The following is a 24,171-nucleotide window of genomic DNA, read 5'->3' as shown; positions in this document are numbered from 1 at the left end:
AGCCCGGTCCTTTGAAGTTCTAGCTGCCTACATATAAGTGCTAAGAAAAGCAATAGCTCTGCATGCAAGCGGCTTCCCCTCGGTGACGTCTGATTGGTGGATCCTGCTGATCCATCGCACAATCTACGTCACACAAAGGACCTTTCCCTGCAAAAGTGCGATAAGTGAGTCACTGTGTTTCATCTCAACATTTAAAAAGAACTATTAAAGTAATCATTTTATATGGAAAACAGAAATAGGCTTTCCACACCTAATAGGCTGTGGCTGGGGCTCAGAGGGTTGCCACGAGGCCTCTGCCACCCAGTGGCTGGTCGTAGGCATAACCTCACGCCCAGGAAGGGTGTGTCTAAGTTGGCCAATAGGAGGTTATAGCCCTGCACAGTCACTAAAGGCCAGATGTACTAAGCTTCAAAAGTGATAAAATGGAGAGTGATAAACAACCAGCCAATCCGCTCCTGTCTGACATTTTTCAAACACAGTCTGTGACATGGAAAGAAGAAGCTGATTGGCTGGATGTTTATCACTCTCCTTTTTATCACTTTTGAAGCTTAGTACATCTGGCCCTCTATGTAGTTAAATAAATAAAGTTAACCCACTGAATAGTAAAATAAGAGAAACAATACAGTACACCCTTTTTGAATGATTGCACACCGTGTTTAGCAGTGGCAGCTGTATGGTCAAATCCAATTGTTTACATTGGTCATGGATCTGAAAACAATAATGTGCAGGAGGTTCAATCTCTACGATCCGACCTGACGTGCACGGGGCCACGTATCGGGTCGGATGGGATATCAAACACATCCAATTTGGGCTCAATTTTAAACCTGATCCTGTCGGGATCGTGTGAAATAGGCTCAAATCCTACTAGCGTATGGGCACCTTCAGTCTCTCTGTAGTAAATCTCCCCCTTATTTGGAGGCATGCGTGTAGCAAGTTATATTGCAAGCAAGCAAGCCCTGGTATTGTTGTCTCTAGAATCACTGCCTGGTTTGGTGGACTGTAGCATAATGTATATCGCTGTGATATGATAATTACACCTGTTGTGCAAACAAGCAGGATAAAAACGTACCTCAACCTCCAATGAGCCGGAATCCTATCAACACTATAATAAAGCCATTAGCACACACTAAGCCTCTCAGTAGTTTCTGTGCTCTGTGTGACGAGCATCCTGCCACACCTCATGTGCACAATCTCTACTACAGCAACAGACTGGATAATACACTACTTCCAGGCTGAACATAGAGTATATCCGCCTGGGAATCATCATGGTTACAGCTAGATCCACTTCTATTTTTTTACTTTTCCCATCATGCACCGGGTCCAGGTATACCTGAATCTATGGCGAGGAAAGCGAGCCCGTGAGGGTAAAATCCAGCTAAAATAAAAGCTAATAACCTACATCTATGTAAATGACAGATAAATATAAAATGCTGTGAGGGCCTATCCTAATATCACATCCTGGTAACAAAACAAAAGTGAATCTAGACCAATGGTTCTAAAATTCGGTCCTTAGGGCCCCACACAGTTCACATTTTCCAGGTCACAAGGCAGGTGCACAGGTGCACTCATTACTGACTGACACATTTTAAAAGAGCCACAGGTGGAGCTAATTACTTCCCTTGCGATTCTGGGAGGAGACCGGCAAAACATGCAATGCATACCTCCCAACTGGCCCGCTTTTTGTGGAAACATCCCGTTTTTTGGGGACGTTCCCGCGTCCCACCCGGGGGCCGGCAGTGTCCTGTAGTTGGGAGTCCCCCCCCCTGTCACCCGTGAATAGTCTATTCATGCCCTTTACAGTGCAAAACCGGGGGCGTGGCCTTGCAGAAGCGGCACAACCATAGACCACACCCCTTTCTGATAGACCACGCCCAAAAAATGTTTGCCCGTGCGTCAGGGTCCCTCCTTCTCCCTCCTCAAAGTTGGGAGGTAAGACACTGTGTGGGGTCATGAAGACCAAGTTTAAGAACCTGTGATCTAGACACAACATATGTTCATGGGGGTTACTAGGAACCTCACTTTATCAACATTAAACATGGATATATTTCTAATCTTTTTATCAGGTGTATTCCAAGTGAATACTGCAATACTGTCATATATATATATATATATATATATATATATATATATATATATATATATATAACATATATGTGTGTGTGTGTGTGTGTTTCAATACAGTCTCGTAATTCTATTTCTAGGATTATATGTATATATTTTTATATTTTTCATTGTTTTTGTAACTAGCACAAAGCACATGTGCAGTAACCCACAGCAACTAAGCAGGAATTAAGTCAAATATATTAAAACTAGGTGATTCATCGCGCCCTACGGGCGCTCTTCACACCGTCGTGAGGGGGGGTGGGTCGCGGGGGTTGCCGCGAATGGTGGGAGGGGGGGTTGGCGGCGAATCGCGGGAGGGGGGGTCACAGGGTGGGGTGGTGCCGCAAATCACGGGAGGGCGTGGTCGCAGGGGGGGTGCCGTGAATTGCGGGAGGGGTCACGGGGGGGGGGGGGGGGGTGTGCCGTGAATCCCCACAAGAAAAAATCAACACAGAAAGGTCAACACATGTAAATGTTGACATAAGTGTGGCATTTCATTGGTGTCCATGTCGACACATGAGAATGAATATGAGAACATTCAAAAAATGAAAAATAAATCTCAAAATCTCATGTCAACCTTTTTTTATTGTCGACCATAGCCATGGGGAGGGGGGGGGGGGGTTTGCCGTGAATCGCGGGAGGGGGGGTCGCGGGGGTGCCGTGAATTGTGGGGGGGGGGGCGCCGCGAATCGCGCGCGGGGGGGGGTTTGCCGCGAACCGTGGGAGGGGGTCGCGGGAGGGGGTGCCGCGAATCGCGAGAGGGTCGCGCGGGGGGGGGGGGGTATTGCCGCGGGAGGGGGAAGTCGCGGGGGGGTGCCGCGAATCGTGGGAGGGGGGTCACAGGGGGGAGCGCGAATCGTGGGTGGGGCGGCGGGGGGCGCTCACCTGGTGCAGTGTCTTTGCTGGGCAACATGGGGAGGCAGAGGATGTCTGGCACTGTGGGCTCACTGGGCTGGTTCTCTGTCATGTGAGTCAGTCACATACCTCCCAACATGACCCTCTCCAGGAGGGACACATTGCTCTGTTTCTGGACTTCCCTCATAATGTATGATTGCCATCACCTGTTTCACACATGTTATTAATTGATAAGAAAGGTGCTGGCAATCATTAATTAAGGGAGAAGTCCAGAAACAGAGCAATGTGTCCCTCCTGTTATACACACACTCACACACTTTGAGTGACAGATGTAGCCAAATATATAAGAGATAATAATGCAAGTTACACAGTGAAAGAAAATATTTGATTTGCTAAAATGTTGTTGTTTTGTTTTCATTTATATTTGCAATGTCTTATTTTTTTATTTGGAACTTTGCAACATTCACTCTGGTTGCACTTTACATTTGGTAGATAAGCAGATAAGCTGCCCAGAACAATGTCTATTGCTGGTAAGTACTGCACTATAGCCGTAAAGTGATTACGTATCTGAGTCACAGGAATACATAGAAAAAGATAAATGGGTTTTCCGATCAGGATTCTGCTTCCTCACATGTTTATTTCTTTTCCTCTAATGTTGTTTTTATCATGATAAACAGTGTATATATATATATATATATATATATATATATATATATATTTATATATAAACACACACATCCACCAGTAAGCCTGCTTGAAGCAAATGCTTTGAAAGCTAGTAGATGTAGTTTCACTTGCTGCCACCAGATGGCAGTGTTTCGGAGCCACACGGATACTAGACATATATATATATATATATATATATATATATATATATATATATATATATATATATATATATATATATATATATATATAGATGATATATATAAATCAATTGATCTGCCCATATATCTACTAGTGTGTGCCCAGGTTTAGATTTGTGTTCAAACTGAAATCTAAATTGCAGTGTAAAAATAAAGCTGTCTGACATTTGTGGGCAGCATGTAAAAGCAGCCAGTATTTACCCTGCATAGAAAAAATGTAAATGCATGGCAACATTTTTTGTTCCAGACACAAAGTTACTTGCTTTTTTTACGCTTTACATACAAATCTGAATTAGGCCCACAGAGCGGCATGCTGGACAGTGCTTGGAGGGTGGCTTCAGTCGGTGTGTTGGGGACAGGGACTACGCCGAAAGACGCAGCTCCACGAACACCAGCGGTCATGTATTGTACATTTTGAGCAACCATAGGGTTATCCTAATATCCGTTAATGTGGCCCATGTCTGCTAAAGGAAGCAACTATTTGTGTACTGCAGCAGATTTGGGATAGAGGGAGTCTCAGTAAGCATCCCATTGGCTGCGCATTACCATATACAGACAGCAGCGTCCACTGAATCGCCGCACAGTCATGGAGTCTCAGCTTTCGAATCTGCCTAGATAGGTTTCCATTTGTACCGTCTGCTACGCCTTCAGACCAGAAGCCCCGTGACCTTTCTGACTATTTATCTGTTGCTTTTTATAGCCTCTTAATTTCAAAATGCAAAATAATTTATTTTGTGCTCGAAAACATGCTGGAGAACTCCCACGCTTGGCGAGATCCAGCTGTACCAGGGATCGACGTCAGGCATTGCAGGACTCCTTACAGCTGCGCCTTGCCTGCAAACCTGCAATGTAAAGGCATATTGTTCTTTACATACACTCGCTGTACCCAAATCCCACTATCTTTTGGAATATTATTAGTAATAGGCTAACTACGCCTCACTTCTGTGAGGTGAAGTACCACCAGCGACCACTAGAGGCCACTCCATGGACCAATTGAATTTGTGTGCTACAAGGTGTCATAACAGAAAGAGAAAGCAATTTTTGCAGGGACACTGATCTGTTTCAAACTTGCTGGCCATGGAAAGAGGAAACTGTGAAAACAGAGACTGGAGGTAGGAGCAGATAGGGACTGGGGGTGGGGGTTGAGAGTTTAAAAACTGTCACAGCTCAAAAAGTGAAAGTAAAAACTATCACAGCTCAAAGTGAAAATGCATTGCAGAAGCCGTCATTTTGATGAATAATTAATGAATAATAATTAGAAGACAAACACTAGTGTGGTAAATGCCTCGATCTGTGAACATTTACAGTTATTGGGGGGATTTAATAAATCTTGATGAGATACAGTGGAGAGAGATAAAGTACTCCTAAGCTCAGCTCCTAAGGCTTAAAAAATGACAGGAGATGGCTGGTATTTTATCTCTCTTAAGCTGGGTACACATATATCCGCCGTCGGCTGAGCTACAGAGTTGACACGTTATGTCTGTGAATTACATTCACAGGCATATGCAGGGTACACACCTGCCGACGCATCCACAATATATTGGCCAATCAATTGAACATCAAACATATCGGCCAGTGAGTATCCAGTAGTAGAGTACTAGCCAATCAGCTTCTGTCATTTCTCTAGTACACCCTGTAAAATGACAGTTAGAAGCTGATTGGTTGGTACACACACGTATAGATATCGGATCCAATATCTATCCAATTTCCCTTGAAATCCAGAACACCCCTGATCATGACCACACACAGAACATTTAAGTAAGCCATCAGAGGGTTTACTCAATCGTTCTGTCTGGCCATGATCAGGGGTGCTCGGAATCCCCTGCCATCCCCCCTCCGGCGCTCCACTGTGGCAACCCCGCCTCTGACAGGTGGAGAGAGAGGCCGACGGCGGGCAGAAGATGTCAAAACTTCTATTCATTTGAACAGGGTGGCTGCTGATTGGCTGAGAGAGCTCTCTCAGCCAATCAGCGCCCACCCTGTTAATTTAAATAGGTGTCTTGTAATCTCCTGCCTGTCGCCGGCCTCTCTCTCCGTCTGTCAGTGGCCATATCCTTTAAAAAAATCTTACCGTGTGTGGGCAGCTTAACAATGACACAAAAAAGGTTGGGAACCACTCTCTTAAACTAACTAACTTTTGTATCTTTGTCAAAAATAATTGTCAAAAATAATTCTACCACATTGCACCCAACAACTGAAGGAGCTAACCTGTCTGTGGCCTGAGGCTTCAATATAAGTGGTGCATTGTCAGGCAGGTTGCCGGACGGGGTCCCGACATCGGGACCCCGACTGTCAAAACACCGACAGCCGGGTTCCCGACGGCCACTAGCTATTTTCCCTCGTGGGGGTCCACGACCCCCAAAGAGGGAGAATAGAATAGGTGGCTCGCGTACGTGCCCGCAATGGGCTTAGTTGCGCTCCCCATGCTGTCTGGGTCCGGCCAGTCGGTATCATGACATCGGGATAATGACTGTCGGGATCCCGACTGCCGGACCCCTATACCACACCCGTCAGGCATACCTGCAGACTGTAGTGGACTGTCTGGGAGATTCAAGAACCCCACAGAGAGTCAGACAGAGAAGTGAGGGTGGAATCTAGCATGATCATAACGCAAATCACATTCTGCAGTGAAGTGATGACATCACGGGGATCAAGACGGTGCGGTGGGTGATAGTGACATCATTAAATCCCTTCGAAGGCCCTCTTCTCAACATTCCGAGAAATTATGCTCCTGACCTGTGTGTTAGGCTCAAGCAACCAGTAGTGATATTATAGGGTACATTTACTAAAGCTTTTAAAAAGGAAAAAAAAAAGGGTGATGTTGCCCACAGCAACCAAAGAAGTGATAGACAGTGGGGCGTTTCAATCTTGGACACATTTTTCACCAGGTGAAAAAAACGGCAACAATGCGCCTATCAGCATTCAATCATGGGCCATTGAATTTTTTTTTTGGGGGGGGGGGGGGGGGGATCGGCATGGTTGAAAACGGCCTCAAAAACGGGCGGGTGCAAATTCACCAAAACCACGCGAATTTGCAGAAATTTTGTGTTCATCGCAAACATTTGTATCTTAATATTGTACTCCTCATATATATAATACGCTTACATCCATCATTATTAGATCTGCCAACAAGATAAATACAACTAAATCATCAAGATTACGGCATCATCATTTTTAAAAATAATTTCCGCGCAATAAGCAAAACTCCAAAGTCCGCTGTCTGGCAGTCTATCTGTGTTACTCAGACGAGGCATGCCCCTATCCGGCATACACATATCTTGTATTACTGCTGGAGAGAGCCGCAGCATGCCTGAAGTCAGAAACCAATGTTTAGTTAGTAGGCGGGTCATCCGTGTGCGTCCTACCAGCACACAGGCCTAGTTGTTCATTCAGAGCAGGGACGACGTGTCCTCTGCTGATGGATGCAATAAAGTGACCGTTTTCTGTGGTGTTGGTAGGAAAATATACAGCAGTATGCCATTCCTGGCCACAGAATAAGCTTCCTGAGCTATGAATAGCAAGGCTAAAACTGCTGGCCTGCGGGATTAATGCTGTATTTATGTCCTGCGTAACAGGGGCAGGTGATACCATGTCCCATGTGCTATAAGGAACACTGCAGCTACTTGTCGCACTCAACGGCGGCCTCATTACAGAAGCTGAGTCCTAATCTACTGCTTTACAGACAGAGAACGACATTGTGTGTCAACAACAGACGGCGAGCGCCACAACGCTACCAGGGATCTTCTAGCCATGCAGAACGGATTTCATGAGAATCCTCATGTCAGGCTTTCTGAAAGTTGTAGTTCTACACATTCAACTAATGCAATACCACAGTGACTCATTAACAACCCCCAGCATTCGAGGTGCTTCAAAAGTGCCCCAGTAGGGTATCTTAGCTAAGGGGACTCCACACTCTCATTAAGCACGAACGCCATTTTTAAACAACACCCGTGATCCCTACGTGTTGTCCAGTTTATAACACTCATGAAAAAGCATTAATATAACGCTGGTCCTCCTGCTTACGTTGTGGCTGTATCCATATACGGCTTATAGCGAGCCACCTGTCCACCTTGTATTTTGTGATGCGCCTAATAAAAAGGTGACAATATAGGCATATAAAAATGCCATTTGAAGACCTCTTCTTTCCGTATATATATCTTCAGGGTCCAAAACTGTTCTATATGAAGTCCACGGTGCCACATCCTTCAGTAATACCTCATTTTTCTAGTGAACTGAGGATATAGGGTCATGAAGGTGGCACTATCACTGTCCACAGCACATGCATGTGGCTTGTTGGGCACGTGGCACTGATGCCGAGCGTCCGGAATTTTGGAGGTACTCGAACCACCCTTAGGACACTTTAGGGCAGTGGCGGCACCGTAGTCAGTAACACAGTGGTCCTTATTCAGATCTGAGCTCAGTACAAATTTGTTTGGAAAATGGGCAAATCCATGTACGCTGCAGGTGGGGCAGATGTAACATGTGCAAAGAGAGTTAAATTTGGGTGGGGTGTGTTAAAACTGAAATCTCAATTGCAGTGTAAAAATAATGCAGCCAGTATTTACCCTGCACAGAAACAAAATAACTCACCCAAATCTAACTCTCTCTGCACATGTTACATCTGCCCCCCTGCAGAGCACATGGTTTTGCCCATTTTCCAAACAAATTTGTTCAGATCTGAATAAAGGCCATGGTGTGGTTAACAGTGTGACGCCTCACATGTGCAACTGAAAAGGGACCTTGAGTAAAGGGGTGAGACCTCATGGGAGTCCCCTGCTGCCATCATGGAGGGGGTGTGGCCTAGTAGGAAGCTCCCTCGGTTACATCACTCCAGGGGCATTCCCAGTAGCCATACTGAGCTGGCTCTACAGACCTGTGCCCACAATACCAGCTCCTTCTCAGTGACAGGAGCCGGATCCTGCAGGATGATGTCACACTGCAGAACCTGCACCTGTCACTGTGCAGGAGCCAGCATTTTGGTATCCCCCTGACTGTGGGTGACATCCGGCATACCACCTCCACACCCCCTGGTGATGTCTGTGGCTCCGGGTAGTGGTCTGTTTCCTAGATCGAGCACCCAGACCCGTAGGCATGATGTCAAGACGTTGGGGGTGTAGGAGGAGAGTATGTCAGGGTTCCGTCCTTGACCTTACGTTATACGCGGTTGCTAGGAGGTAAATTTACTAAGATGTGACTTCAATTTAAGATGGGATGTTACCCATAGCAACCAATAAGGTTCTATCTATTATCTTCAAGAAGGTGCCAAATAAATAAGAAGTCTGATTGGTTGCTATGGGCAACATCTGATAGATCAATAGAACTCCCATCTTGATCAGTCTGCATCCGATCCGCTGTGTGTTAGGTGATCAATGCACTTTACATGAAAGTGGATTATTATTTGCAACAAAAGATCAGCTCCCGTCACTGGGAAAGTCTGTATAAATAACATTCAATGCGTAGCCTTCACTAATCATGCACCAATATTACGGCTTTTTTACTAAAATAATATTTTGTCTATTTTTGCTGATTGTAAGCTTATCGGTTCTGCTGCTATTTATAGAGCGATATTCCTATTAGAGCCGGTGCCAGGGATGGCAGCCTAATCTCCACTCTGTGTATTTCCGAAATACTTTCCCAGATGAGGATTTCAGACTTAATAGAGAGAGGAAAATGCTTGGATTCAGAAAGAGGGTGACGCTGAACAGTGACTATAACAACGGGTGAGTGCAGCCTGAAGCCCTACATGCAGGAAGAATGGGACTACAGACATATGGCCCTTATCTTCTGTCACCTGCCACCGTTCTATGCGCTTCAGGTGGATAATGTGCAGCCGGAGCAGAACACTTTGTCCCCAAATTGCACCATTGCCGGGCAGCCAGCCAGAATATTGTGACCATTGTCCGAATAAGCTGATATTTCCCGAGTCACAGAATGATCACAATAGCCACCTGTACATGCCGTATCCGCTTACTCCATGTCAGGGGACCATCACAGCACCTCACAGGTGACTCCAGGTTAGATGGAGTTAGATATCAGCCTTTACCTTTGCAGAGTTGGTCAGGATCTTATTACATTGTCTCAGTGCTTTCATCATTTTCTCTTTGCACTGATATTAATATCCTTAGAAATAAGGGTGGCCACCTACCATTGATGGTAACCAACCAGCGATGGTTTGCCACCTATGGCTGATGGTTTTGTGATCGAAAATAGACATACTATTTCCAGGCATGTCCAAACTATGGGCCTTATTCTAGTTTACTCTTTCTGACAAAATCCTTCTTAGATGGACAAAACCATGTGCACTGCAGGTGGGGCAGATGTAACATGTGCAGAGAAAGTTAGATTTGGGTGGAGTTTGACTTCAAAGTGAGAGCTGTATTGCAGTGTAAAAATAAAGCAGCCAGTATTTACCCTGCACAGAAACAAAATAATTCACCCAAATCTAATTCTCTCTGCACAAGTAACATCTGCCCCCCTACAGTGCACATGGTTTTGTCCATCTAAGAAGGATTTTGTCAGAAAGAGTGAACTAAAATAAGGCCCTATGTCCCTCCAGCTGTTGTGAAACTACAAGTCCCATCATGCCTTGACACTTTTGCTATTAGCGAATGCTAAACTATGGCAAGGCATGCTGGGATGTGTAGTTTCACAACAGCTGGAGGGCCATAGCTTGGACATGCCTGGCTAAAGGAGCCCATACACGCTCCGTTTTGCGGCTCCGTTATGTACTTTTAAAGTACACATCGTATTGGATCGCATGCCTTGTGCATGCATTGCGCATGCACTGCGATCCGATCCGATGTGTAGCTAGTAAAAAAAGTACTTTTTGTACCATACTATGTGATGCGCGGGAGCGCGCATCGCATAGTACAGAACGGAGCCGGACCACAACGGAGCGTGTATGGGCTCCTTTAGACCTTCTTCGGTCAGTGGCATCCTGTTTAACCCCATCCCCTTCTCTGATTGGTCAGCTGCTGAAACTCCCATGGTTGATTAAACCATCGCCAGTTTTCAGTAGTGTTTTTCTGCCATTGCTGTAAAGTACTGATGGCACCATCGATGAAGAACTATTGAGTGAATCATCTGATGGCCATTTGCTAAAAGGTTATTTCTGCTCTATAACAAATAAACTCCTCATATATACATATTATGTAGTACATACTCTAAAAAATCAGTTCTCAAACTCGGTCCACAGGACCCCAAACAGTTCCCATTTCCCATGTCACCCTGTAGGTGCACAGGTGCACTCATTACTCGCTGACACATTTTAAAAGATCTACAGGTGGAGCTAATTATTTCACTTGGGACTTTGGGGCCGATGTATTAGGCCTGGTAAAGTGATAAAGTGGAAGGTGAAAATGCTCCAGCCAATCAGCTGTGTTAAAAAAAATTACAGTTAGGAGTTGATTGGCTGGTGCATTATCACATTCTACTTTATGACCACTTTATCATGCTTAAAAAATCTGCCCCTCTTTGAGGAGACCTGGAAAACATAAACTCATACCTCCCAACTTCTGATCCCTTTGAAGAGGGACACTCGCATGGCCAACAAGGGGCGTGGCCTATGTAAATGTGGGCATGGTGTATGCAAATGAAGCCACCACATGTTTACGCCCCCATTTTCACCCTCTGCACCATCGAATAGTCGCTGTGCACACATCGTCTATTCCCTTCAGGCTGGGGGGACTACCAACTCCCCCCCCCCCCCCCCCCCCCCCAAACAAAAAAACCCGGGGCGGTCCCGGGAAAAACAGGACAGTTGGGAGGTATAATAAAGGGAGGGGAGGGGTCCTAAAAGCAGACCTGTGCTAGTTACCAACTTAGAGGTTTTTAATTGAACTCCATATGGTTTGATGCCTTCTATACAACCTACTAGTGCACCTCAGCTGTCACAATGAGAGCGTTAAGGTCCATACACATTGGGCGACTATGCCCAGTGTGTATGGACAACAATGATCGCTATCATCGCTGTGTATGCACTGAGCGGCTTTCCCCCTGCCCGGCGCTAACGGAGGGGGGGGGGGGTTAGACGGCATTGCATAGCGCAGAGCTATGCAAAGCCGTCCTGAAAGCCGCTCATCTGCTGGTATTACCAGCAGATGAGCAGCTTTCCCGGCGATGTTGCGGGAGCACGCAGCAGTGCTCACCGCTCATCGCCGGTCCGTACACCGGTCCGAAACCTCCTGTTTTGAGCGGCTTTCAGCTCAAAGTCTCCCGGTGTGTTTGGGCCTTTATCAAAAATAGTTTTAAAACAAAATCTAAGAACCAATGCAACACTGGAAGAAATGATGCAAAAACGTTATAATCATATGTACTAGGGGCATTGAAGTCCAAGTCAATTCTATTGATCTTCAGTTTTTTCTTCAAAAGTTTCCATCTAAATTAACTACAGGCTGCTTGGAAAACAGGATCGATGCCCATTGAGTGAGGATAATGAAACATTGCACATTATTACAGTACATCCATCAGTTATACACAGTGGAGGCAGTCTGACTAGCGGTCTTAGGTCAGTGAGGACACAGGTTCATAGTGATACAGTGAGGCGGCATTATCATGAGTTTTGGTTTAGTGGCCTATTGACAGAACGGTGATCAGCCAAATCTTCAGCGGAAACAAGGCAAGTCTGTCCGCTTCTACAATGGGCCTGATTCAGACCTGTTCGCTAGGCTGCAGATACTCGCAACTTCCCGAACTCATCCCCTTGCATGCCACTGAAAGCAGGAGAAATCATTCCAAGGTTGCTGACCATCAAACGATTTCTTCAGCCTCCCCTTGGACAGGAATGTCCATACTTACTTATCAGATGCCCGCAGATCGCCGAATTGGGGGTGCGTGCCCCATGCAAGCACCAACACGCCCAGGGGAACGCCCAGCACTTTTATGGGGATTCCTATAAAACGATGGGCGTTCCCTTGTTGCCGCCTCCTGCCTGCCCCTGCCAGTGCGAATGCCTCGGCCAGTGTGATATCATTGTGCCGCATCCCCTTGCGTGGCTCGCTATGCTTTGGGCACGGTGCCACATGACTATTATATTCTCCTTCTATGCCAACTTGGATTATAAAGTATGAGCGAGAAGGTTTTTAAAAAAAAAATCATGAAAAATTCATGCTGACCTTTCCTACATCGACCTGTTTCCATGTCGACATTTTGCTTGTGTAGACCTTGTAACAAATGTCGACCTAATGCATGTCAACATTTTCCATGTGTTGAACTTCTGACTGTCTACCAATACTGTAGACTGTATTCACTGTCGACCTTTTTGCTGTGACCACATACTGTTTGTGCATAGATGGTGTAATCCTGGGTGGCCAAACCAGTCCTCAGGAGCTACAGTACCAACAGTCCACATTTTCCAGACTGCCTAGCCAGAGGATAGGTGTAGTTATCACTTACTGACACATTTTCCAGACTGCCTAGACGGAGAGCAGGTGTAGTTATTACTTACTGACACATTTTCCAGACTGCCTAGCCAGAGGGCAGGTGTAGTTATTACTTACTGACACATTTTCCAGACTGCCTAGCCGGAGGGCAGGTGTAGTTATTACTTACTGACACATTTTCCAGACTGCCTAGCCGGAGGGCAGGTGTAGTTATCACTAACTGACACATTTTCCAGACTGCCTAGCCGGAGGGTAGGTGTAGTTATTACTTACTGACACATTTTCCAGACTGCCTAGCCAGAGGATAGGTGCAGTTATTACTTACTGACACATTTTCCAGACTGCCCAGCCGAAGGGCAGGTGTAGGAATTACTTACTGACACATTTTCCAGACTGCCTAGCCAGAGGATAGGTGTAGTTATCACTTACTGACACATTTTTCAGACTGCCTAGCCGGAGGGTAGGTGTAGTTATTACTTACTGACACATTTTCCAGACTGCCTAGCCAGAGGGCAGGTGTAGTTATCACTTACTGACACATTTTCCAGACTGCCTAGCCGGAGGGCAGGTGTAGTTATCACTTACTGACACATTTTCCAGACTGCCTAGCCGGAGGGCAGGTCTAGTTATCACTTACTGACACATTTTCCAGACTGCCTAGCCGGAGGGCAGGTGTAGTTATCACTAACTGACACATTTTCCAGACTGCCTAGCCGGAGGGCAGGTCTAGTTATTACTTACTGACACATTTTCCAGACTGCCTAGCCAGAGGGCAGGTGTAGTTATCACTTACTGACACATTTTCCAGACTGCCTAGCCGGAAGGCAGGTGTAGTTATCACTTACTGACACATTTTCCAGACTGCCTAGCCGGAGGGCAGGTGTAGTTATCACTTACTGACACATTTTCCAGACTGCCTAGCCGGAGGGCAGGTCTAGTTATTACTTACTGACACATTTTCCAGACTGCCTAGCCGGAAGGCAGGTGTAGTTATCACTAACTGACACATTTTCCAGACTGCCTAGCCGGAAGGCAGGTGTAGTTATCACTAACTGACACATTTTCCAGACTGCCTAGCCGGAAGGCAGGTGTAGTTATCACTTACTGACACATTTTCCAGACTGCCTAGCCGGAGGGCAGGTCTAGTTATTACTTACTGACACATTTTCCAGACTGCCTAGCCGGAGGATAGGTGTAGTTATTACTTACTGACACATTTTTAAACATGTGCTGCATTCATTTCTAACCAAGACATTCTACGGATCCACAGGTGGCCTGGAAAACATGAGCTGTTTGTAGACCTCGAGGTCTGGTTTGGCCACCCCCCGGTGTCCGAACTGCGGGTTTTTTTTGTACGTTTCCCAGCATTTGGTAGGAAATGGTTGTTTGCCACACGCTCCCATAAATGAACAGATTTTAGTTCCCACAGACAAAACTTACAGCAGTAAATATGAATAAGTATATAATAAATATCTAATAATAAATGGAGCTTAGGCTTCACCGGCCTCCCCCCAATCACCCGTGGGCCCGAGAGGGCGATGAGAACACGTTATTGCTGCATTAGTGGCTTAATACTGAGTGCATTAACAGTATGAAAGTGGATTGTTACACATAAATATTTTGCATTAGCGCGCAGATCTAAGGAGAACAGGATCAGAAATGCTAATTACTGTTATTTTCATACTAGCACGGATTATTTTTAGGCAAGCGTGTGCTGCTTAGGACACTGTGCCTGCAATTTGTGACAGTGTCGCCCATGCTGACATTAACCCCTGCAGCTCCATCAGCCGTTACAGCGTTAGGGACATTAGCCAATGACGAGCTAAGTAGGTGGAATGAGCTCTGATCTGAATGCGGTTCCTTCCCACACCGCTCCGGCGCACACACAGATATTCAGGGAGAGCTAATTGTCTTCATTTAGCACACATCATTACTGGGCTTCCCGTAAGCAGCCTCTCAGGATCCTAGCGGAGCGGCATGTGTGGGTGTGGAAGGTATAAGCTTCATTTATATTTTGAAAAACATAAGTTTTATGCATTGTTTATGGGAGATGTAATTAAAATGTTGACGCGAAATGCCTACATTCTTTACAGACCAGGATGGGGGTCGGCTGATGTCTGCGATGCGCAACCTGATTTAATAGGTACACATATATTTATAGTTGATTTACAATTGAGCTAGGGCAAGTACACACCAACCCCCCCCCCCCCCCCCCCCCACAAATGGAATCAGATTGGATTGCCCTTTTTCCAAAAATGTTTTATTAACTCGACACAAGGCCCATTTATTGTACGGATGGCCATCGGTGCATTCCCCATATACTGCAACCAGCCATAGATAGTAACAAACTATGTGATGGATAACCATCGATAGTTTTAGCTGTCGATTGTCAACCATTTTCTTTAACTGATTGGCAGAACATAGGTCCCGCTGTGCCATTGATGTAGTGAAACCATCTGGTTCTCCCACATCAATGGCAAAAGTATTCAACATCGGCCATAAACCATCGATAATTTTTTTTATCATTGATGGTCGATTGGCCATTCATAATTCATTGTACATGATAAGTGATAGGCGTCTGCAAAGTTGAGCATAAATCTATACAGGATGATAGGTTGACAATCAATATGTCGACATCATGGGTGGTATACTGTATAATGCTGCCCAAGTTTGGCACCAGTGCGGGATGTCGGCCAAACTCAGATTTTTTTTTTTAAAGGGGCAGTCACTTACCAGCAAAACCATTCCTTGTAAGTGATTGCCCCTTTAAAAAAATAACCAGGTGTGGCCGGCATACCACATTGCTGCCAAACTCAGGGGATACGTTCAATCTGGTCAAAATAGATCAACATGGTAAAATGGTCAAAAGGGTACTGGTCGGCACATGAAAAGGTTGACATGATATTTTTTTTTTTTTTTTTAGCTTTATTATACTTTACTGGGAATGGTAAAGTGCATGGTGACCGAAGTAGTAATTTGGGGTCCATGTATTGAAATCTACAAATTGACACCAGAAAAAAAAGATTTTAAAACACATCAATATTTTAATGTGTTGACAATCCCTGTGTCTAAATTTTTTGCTTATGTTGAGTTTTTGCCTGTCGACCTTGTGCACGTTGACATAAAAACTGTCGACCCTATCATCCACACCCATCTATAGGATCTCATTGGTGCCGATTCTGTGGGTGCTCAAGGGGCTGAGCACCCACGGAAATTGATGAGCACCCACGGGCCAGAGTCCCGCTGCTGGGCCGCCATATTAACTTGCTAATTTGCGGCTGCAGCACCTACATAGCCGGACCCGCCACCTGGGAAACAGTATGCTGGGAAGAGTGTATTCTGTCCGCGGAGTACCTGCACTGTGGGGGCATTTATGTGCCTGCACTGTGGGGGCATTTATGTATGTGGAACTCTGTTGCCGTAATTTGAATTTTGGAGACAACTGTGCTCCGTAATATAAATTGGTATTATTTTGTGGCCACACCCCTTCCCCATAAAGCCATTTTTGACTTGAGCACCCACCAGCAAAAACATAAATCGGCACCTATGGATGCACTGCATTTTGGTGGCGGAGACTTCCTCTCCAGATCCACACATAGGCCCTTATTCTGGTTGGTGCGGCCAGAGCCGCACACGGTGCTCTGGCCGCACAAACCAATCCCCGCCCACGAGACGGATCGCCACGGCCGTCCGTACACGGACGGCTGGCGATCCGCATAAAAATGGTGGAGGCGTACGCCTCCACCATGGTGGGAGCTGCCCCCTGCATTCGATGGTCGTCGACCATCGAAGGCAGGTCCGCACGCCCCGGCAGCTCCCGCAAGCTGAGACCACACGGACAATCGTCCGTGTGCTAGCTTGTATGGGGGCTGAGAGCTGACATCCGGCGACGTCAGCTTTCCGCCCCCATGAGTTGCGTCATACCCTCATTACCATGCATACGCCCCGCGTTTGCATGGGAACGCCCATGAAACGCGGGGCGTACACATAGGGAAATGAGGGTATGAAGCCCCTCACGCCCCTATACGCCCCCTTTGCGGCGGACGAAATACGTCTGCGGCGAAGGGGGCTGCACATGCGCAGATTGACCTCTGCGCATGTGCAGAAGAAAAACATCGGCGGTACGGCCGCACGCGGGCCGTACCGTCCGAATTAGAATAAGGGCCATAGAATGACAAAGAGAAAGAAATCAATATGTCACTAATTGAGCCACCAGATCTGTCCTCCCAAGTGTCAGAGATTACCTGTAAGCAGCAATAATTATGACTGGTAGGTCTTAAAATAACTCACCGGACAAGGCGGATTATACTGTACAAGCGTCTGTCTCTTCTGCTTTTATCTCGCAAACTGAGCGCCTCCTCCGGTCTGGAAATAAAGAAACATCTTACTGCTGGATTTGCACCATAAATATTTCAAATGCAAAAGCATTAGACAGTACACAAAGCCGCTTGGGGCTCGTGGTTGTAAAGAGGGCAGCATTACATTTATAGGGTGATGTGGAGTCCTGAAGGCATCGCTGCAATTTGACTTTATGACCTTGTTTTGTGCTCTGGTCTCCCAGTAGTGTACATGTTAGTCCATTACAACAGTAGTAAAACTCTACCACACGTTCACAAATTATACTGCCGGACAGACCTACAGATAATCGTTTTCATTTTAGACATTTAGGACCTTCTAAGACAGGGATGGGGAACCTTTGGCTCCCAGCTATACATCCCAGCATGCATTGCAACAGTTTTGTTATCTGGCCTTGCTAAAAATGTTGCAGGGCATGCTGGGATGTTTAGTTCAACAACAGCAGGGAGCCAAAGGTTTCCCATCCCTGTTCTAGGACCATCTAGTAGAGGGAGAAAAATTCTAATGCTAGGTACACACCAGGACGACTAGGGCCCGATCAGCACAATCTAGATCCAATTCCGATCAATCGGATGTAGATTGTGTGCTGATTGGGCCCTTTTCTGACCTGGTGTGGAGCGATTCCGATCCGATGCGCGGTCCCGCGGGTCGGTCGGTCGTTATTGAGATCCTACCTGCTGCAGGTAGGATCTCAATGACGACCATAGAACCGGGTGCGGGTCGCCATCGGATCGGACCCGCTCACGGTGCACATCGTGAGCGGGTCGTGCCCTCCCGCGTCATCGTGAGCGGGTCGGACGAGACACTGACGACCCGCTCACGATGTGCATCGTGAGCGGGTCGTCCTGGTGTGTACCCCGCATTACACCATCTACAACATTTAAGGGTGGAATTACCCTTTAAATGAGTTACCTGTTTGTGATATTGAATGATTAGCTTTATTTTCTAACTACTATACAAGGATATGGGAACATATCAGTAGCGTAACTAGGCCATCACAACTAAAGTGCTGGCAGGAGAGAGGGGGTGCCGCAGTCTGCATGGAATCTGCTTAGAAATGTGACACCAAAAACGGCCGCTGCCTTGTATGAGACATGCTACAGGTCCTACTGGAGAGAGCAGGGTTACTGCTTTACCCGGAAGTACCAGATTCCAAGAGCGCTGACACTTTGTGAGCCTGCATCCCCTTGACTAGTAACATGTAACCCCTGGCAACAATAAATTAACCCCCTGCAATCCGGTGGCAATGAGCAAGAAACCCCTTGGCAATGATCATTGAAAACCCTTGTCAACCAGCATGTAACCCCTGACAACAAGCTAGAAGCCCTTGAAAACGAGCATGAAATCCCAGGCAATAAACATGTACTGTAACACCTGACAACAAGCAAGGAACCCCTGACAATGAGCATGTAACCCCTGGCACTGAGTATGCATGTAAAAAAAATAAGGGTTGCCTACTTTTAAAGCCTCCTGTCTGGGAGAAGCCTGGAGAGGAGACTGTCAGCAGCACTTTGGGGGGTGGGGCCTCATGTAGACGTTATCAAGCCCCGCCCCAGTACTGTAAATCTCGCAATTTGAGGGTCTTCAAGGAGTAGGTGGGGCTAAATGATGCAATTTGCACCTTTAGCCCCCATGAAAAGCCTCAAATGGAGGGAACTTAACACTGCCGCGGGGGTGGGGCACCGGTATCCGGGAGGATTGCCCACCTTTCTGGGGGGGCTGGGAGGAGACAACCCTTAAAAAATGTATATATATATTTAATGTACTGTATGGTGGGGCACCACAAACTTTTTGGCAGGGGGGCGCACAATTTTAAGTTAACATACACCACTGAAGCAAATATCTATAAAATGTGTACGAGGAACTTGACACAAATGATGCCTGAAAAACCTCAATATTCTACTTATGATTTACTTACTCTGAAATACAGGATAGTGGAGTAACAAATCAACACACTACTAAATAGAAAGAGTAGACTCTGTAGCAGACTTTCCCAGGCATTTACAAACTATCCTCAGGTACATGCACAATACTAAAAAATGAATTGCTGCAATAAAAACTCAATTACATGAAGCAACAGACTTGGCTGTATCTTTTGATAAATGTCCCTGGCATCTAATGAGCAGAAAAAAGGTTTTCCACATTTCAGAGCTGATTTCCTTTGCTGGTTCCCTTGTTGTTGCACTGATGACATCACAGGAAAACCTTAACTCGGTTAGCAACATTTACATCAAGAGGTAATGAGCTGGTTAATTCAATAAGGTCGCGTGGAAGAGTTATGGCGGCTCAGTGTCCCGAACACCAAGATAGTAAATTAGCAATAAATCAATTAGCAGAGGCGGGATGGAAACACAAGCAGTAAAAACAGATAATAATAGTAAGTGGGAAATAGTATGAAAAAAGCCGCTATCTCTATAGATATCCAGACAGCAAATAAACTGTAGGTAGCTCACCCATTTATATATATATATATATATATATATATATATATATATATATTTATATGCCTTCATATTTTTTTTTTGATCATTAGTAGAATAATGGGAGATGCTTCAAACCTTGGAAAAAGATCAAGTGAAGACAGATAAAGTACCATCCAATCAGCTACTGTTGGGCATCTGTTTTATGCAGATCTGCTGAAGAGATCCCTCCAAAATGGCTGCTGCCTTGAAGGAGACTGATGCTAAAGGTCCTACTGACAGGGAAGGGTAGCGTGTATAGTGCTACCCAGAAAAGCCAGATTCCGAGAGTACTGGCACACCTTTGAACATTAAACCACTGGCAATGAGCAAGAAGCCCCTGGTAACGAGCATATAACCCTGGCAATGAGCATATAACTCCTGGCAACAAACATGAAGCCCCAGGCAATGACCACAAAACCCCTGGCAATGAGCATGAAACCCCTGACAATGAGCATATAACTCCTGGCAATGAGCATATAACTCCTGGCAACGAACATGAAGCCCCAGGCAACGACCACAAAACCCCTGGCAATGAGCATGAAACCCCTTACAATGAGCATATAACTCCTGGCAATGAGCATATAACTCCAGGCAACAAACATAAAGCCCCAGGCAATGACCACAAAACCCCTGGCAATGAACATGAAACCCCTGACAATGAGCATATAACTCCTGGCAATTAGCATATAACTTCTGGCAACAAGTATGAAGCCCCAGGCAATGACCATAAAACCCCTGGCAATGACCACAAAACCCCTGACAATGAGCATATAACTCCTGGCAACGAGCATGAAGCCTCAGGCAACAAGCATGAAGCCCCAGGCAATGAGCATGAAGCCCCAGGCAATGAACATGAAGCCCCAGGCAATGTCCACAAAACCCCTGGCAACTAGCACAAAACCCCTGGCAGCAACTATTATAATTAATGTACGAGGGGGAGGGGACACGCCAAAAACTCTTTTGGAAGGGGGGGGGGGGGGGGGCAACATTTCAATTTATTCCACTGTAGTCAGGAGCTGATTGGTTGTAACCATTAGTGGAGCAACAACCATATAATGCAGTGGAGAAACCGCTTAGCACATATACACATATATATTATCATGTATGTAATATATGTGCTGACTTGTTCCCCTGGACATCGGGTAAGCTGAGTGTATCTGGAGATGTGCGGTGCCTGGGAAGACTCCAAGGAGAAGAAGCAATCAATCAGATTATATATATATTATATTCTAGAAGGTGCTAAATAAATAAGTAGGATCTGATTGGTTGCCATGGGAAACACCAATCTTCAATATAACTCCCATCTTAGTAAATTAACCCCCAAGACTTGAAATGTTTCCCCCTTCTGGCTCATATATATCAAGGATAAGGAGAGTTACCCAATTTAAGTTTAGTTCAAATGAAACTGTACAGCAGGAAAGTTATCTGGGTAAGAGCCTTCCAAGTCCTGTATTGAATTGATGCAACACAATCAAATCCATTTCCTAGTGGGAGCCCCTCAGCTCTGGCCTTTATATCTATATATATCGGAAAACAGTAACGTAACATAAGAGAAATAAGGATAAGTGTTTTGACAGCTGAGAACAACTGATTGTTCCAATGCAGCCGACTGTATATGTGTGACATAATGTGTTGTATAATGTGTTACAGACAGTAGGTGCAAGACACACTTTGATGCGATGAACATCTCATGTATTGTAAACAGCTGTTTTAAGAGATACTGTAGTCTGCTGTATATGGATGTAATAGCAATGGTTGCTTGGCAAGACCAGCCGTTACCACTAACAACAACAATAGCATTCATCAGTTAGCCATCTAGACATGTGTCCGGGCCCCTAACAACAATGCTTTGGTTCCTGTGAGCAGATCTAGGATTTGTCTTAAGGTGCCCACAGACGCATCGATCCCGGCGGTGCGATGTGTGCTTTGAGATGAGCGCTCCCGCGGCACCTCATCGCACAGTACAAAAAGTATGTGCTGCACATACTTTTTGTACTAGCTTTGGTACTTGTGGATTATCATGGCTCCCATCGCATGCCATATATAGTGGCATGCGATGGCATGCGATGCGATGCTTACCGATTTTTGACGTTTTTGACAAAATCGTATGCGATCGCATACGATTTTGCACTGAAAAGCATCCAAATGCATTGGAATGAGTATTAAACATGTTCAATGGCCCCCAAATGGCATTTTTGAGGCTGTACCACCCCCACTATCAACGCGAACCGGAAGCGAGCCCGCGAGGGGCGGCGGTACGCGTCCTACGACCTTTTCATACCCCCACTATCCACGTCGGCGTGAAGTTGAGAATAGAAAGTGTGGCGAGCGTAGTGAGCCACCGAGCCCGAAGCGTGGCGAGTGCAGCGAGCACCGCGAGGGGACGCGGACACCTGTGAAGCCCGTGAGGGGACGCGGATACCTGTGAAGGTATCCGCGTCCCCTCGCGGGGCATGCTGCGCTCGCCACGCTTCGGGCTCGGTGGCTCGCTGCGCTCGCCACACTTTCTATTCACAACTTTACGCCGACGTGGATAGTGGGGGTATGAAAAGGTCGTAGGACGCGTACCGCCACGCTTCGGGTTCACGTTGATAGTGGGGGTGGTACAGCCTCAAAAATGCCATTTGGGGGCCATTGAACATGTTTAATACTAATTCCAATGCATTTGGATGCTTTTCAGTGCAAAATCGTATGCGATCGCCTGCGATGCGATCGCATGTGATCAAATTGCATGCAATGCGATCGCATGCGATGCGATTTTTTAGCATACGATGCCCATCGTGGGAGCCGTGATAATCCACAAGTACCCTAGCTTTTTATCGCATCGCATGCACAACGCATGCATAAGGCATACAATGCGATGTGTGCTAGTTAAGCACAGAACGCACGCCGGGATCAATGCATCTGTGGTCACCATAACACACTACACACAGGGGGCCAGATGCACTAAGCTTCAAAAGTGATAAAATGGAGAGTGATAAACAGCCAGCCAATCAGCTCCTACCTGCCATGTCACAGACTGTGTTTAAAAAATGTCAGGTAGGAGCTGATTGGTTGATTGTTTATCACTCTCCATTTTATCACTTTTGAAGCTTAGTGCATCTGGCCCTAAACGAGCCCCGCTGACACTGATATTGATGACTGCGGGGACCAGATGGGACAGAAGTTACATGCAACCAGCATTTGCCCATCAACTGACATTCTAGTGCAGATATTCTCAGATACATCAGTCACTCGATTATTATGCATACTTGCCTACTTTTGAGAACTGGCATCAGGAGATTAGAGTAGTCAAGGGGGCGTGTCACACTCAGCCCAAAGGGCATGTCTAGCTCCACATATGGGCGTGTCTATGCTTCAATGCTTGTTGTAAGATATTTCTATATAAAATTAGTAACAATATATTTTAGAACGTTTTGCAACTATTGACAGGTTATATTATTGTGAGCACTGGACTGGCTGCATTTTGTAGGCACTACCTATATTTATTGGATGTGCTGTTTTCTATTCTATTATAGCATTAACCAATAATTATAGACACCAGGTACTCTAAGTAAACAAAAGTTTTTAACTAAAGAAACGTTACTAACATAAATTCTTACCTAAGTCACTAGAAGCAGAAGTAACAGCATGCTATGTATGAGTGCACACCAGTACAGATAACAAGACCCTGTGTGTGATCATGTTCTTCTTTATATCATGCTCTCTCCCTACCTTCTGAGTAGCTACAGTAAATCATTGTCCTTGCAAAGAAATTCATTAGTGGCACCCCTGGCATAATCTGAAGAATCTGGGAGATTTGAAGTACAATGCAGGGTAGCAGGAGATTTATTACCGAAGCGGGAGCCTCCCGCAGGATAAATATCTTGTTATGAAATCTTGTTAATTCTACCATTCAGCATCCAGTTCAAAGCCTTTATATAACCATAGAGCTACCTAATCACACAATACCTTTGTACTAAAAGAGAGAGAGAATTAGAGAGAGAGATAGTAAGAGAGAGAGAGAGAGAGAGAGAGAGAGAACATCTGTTTTATTTGAATAATAGAGTGACATACAAACTCATTGGTTTATTCAGGTAAATTATTTAGCTCCGTAATAGACAAACTGGGCCAAATGTAATAGATTGTGAGAATCAGATAGTGAGAGAT

At 45.7% G+C, this 24,171-nt stretch overlaps 1 protein-coding gene across 3 annotated transcripts in view; it reads right to left on the bottom strand.

The window, feature by feature from the left end:
- The window catches only part of SMPD3 (sphingomyelin phosphodiesterase 3), a 123,467-nt gene that overhangs the window by 43,889 nt on the left and 55,407 nt on the right, over positions 1-24,171 (bottom strand). For 2 of the 3 annotated variants that reach the window (XM_083165655.1, XM_083165654.1), the window contains one exon: positions 17,495-17,569. The exons of the other annotated variant lie outside the window; for it this stretch is intronic. The gene's annotated coding sequence lies outside the window, so the exon portion shown is untranslated. The remainder of the gene's footprint in view (positions 1-17,494; positions 17,570-24,171) is intronic. 3 annotated transcript variants of the gene reach the window in all.

This window comes from Crinia signifera, chromosome 11, assembly GCF_055691185.1.
Source record: "Crinia signifera chromosome 11, ASM5569118v1, whole genome shotgun sequence".
Classification (NCBI taxonomy): Eukaryota; Metazoa; Chordata; class Amphibia; order Anura; family Myobatrachidae; genus Crinia; species Crinia signifera.
The sequence above is the reverse complement of the archived record's forward strand: the minus strand, read 5'-3'. Positions and strand labels throughout refer to the sequence as shown.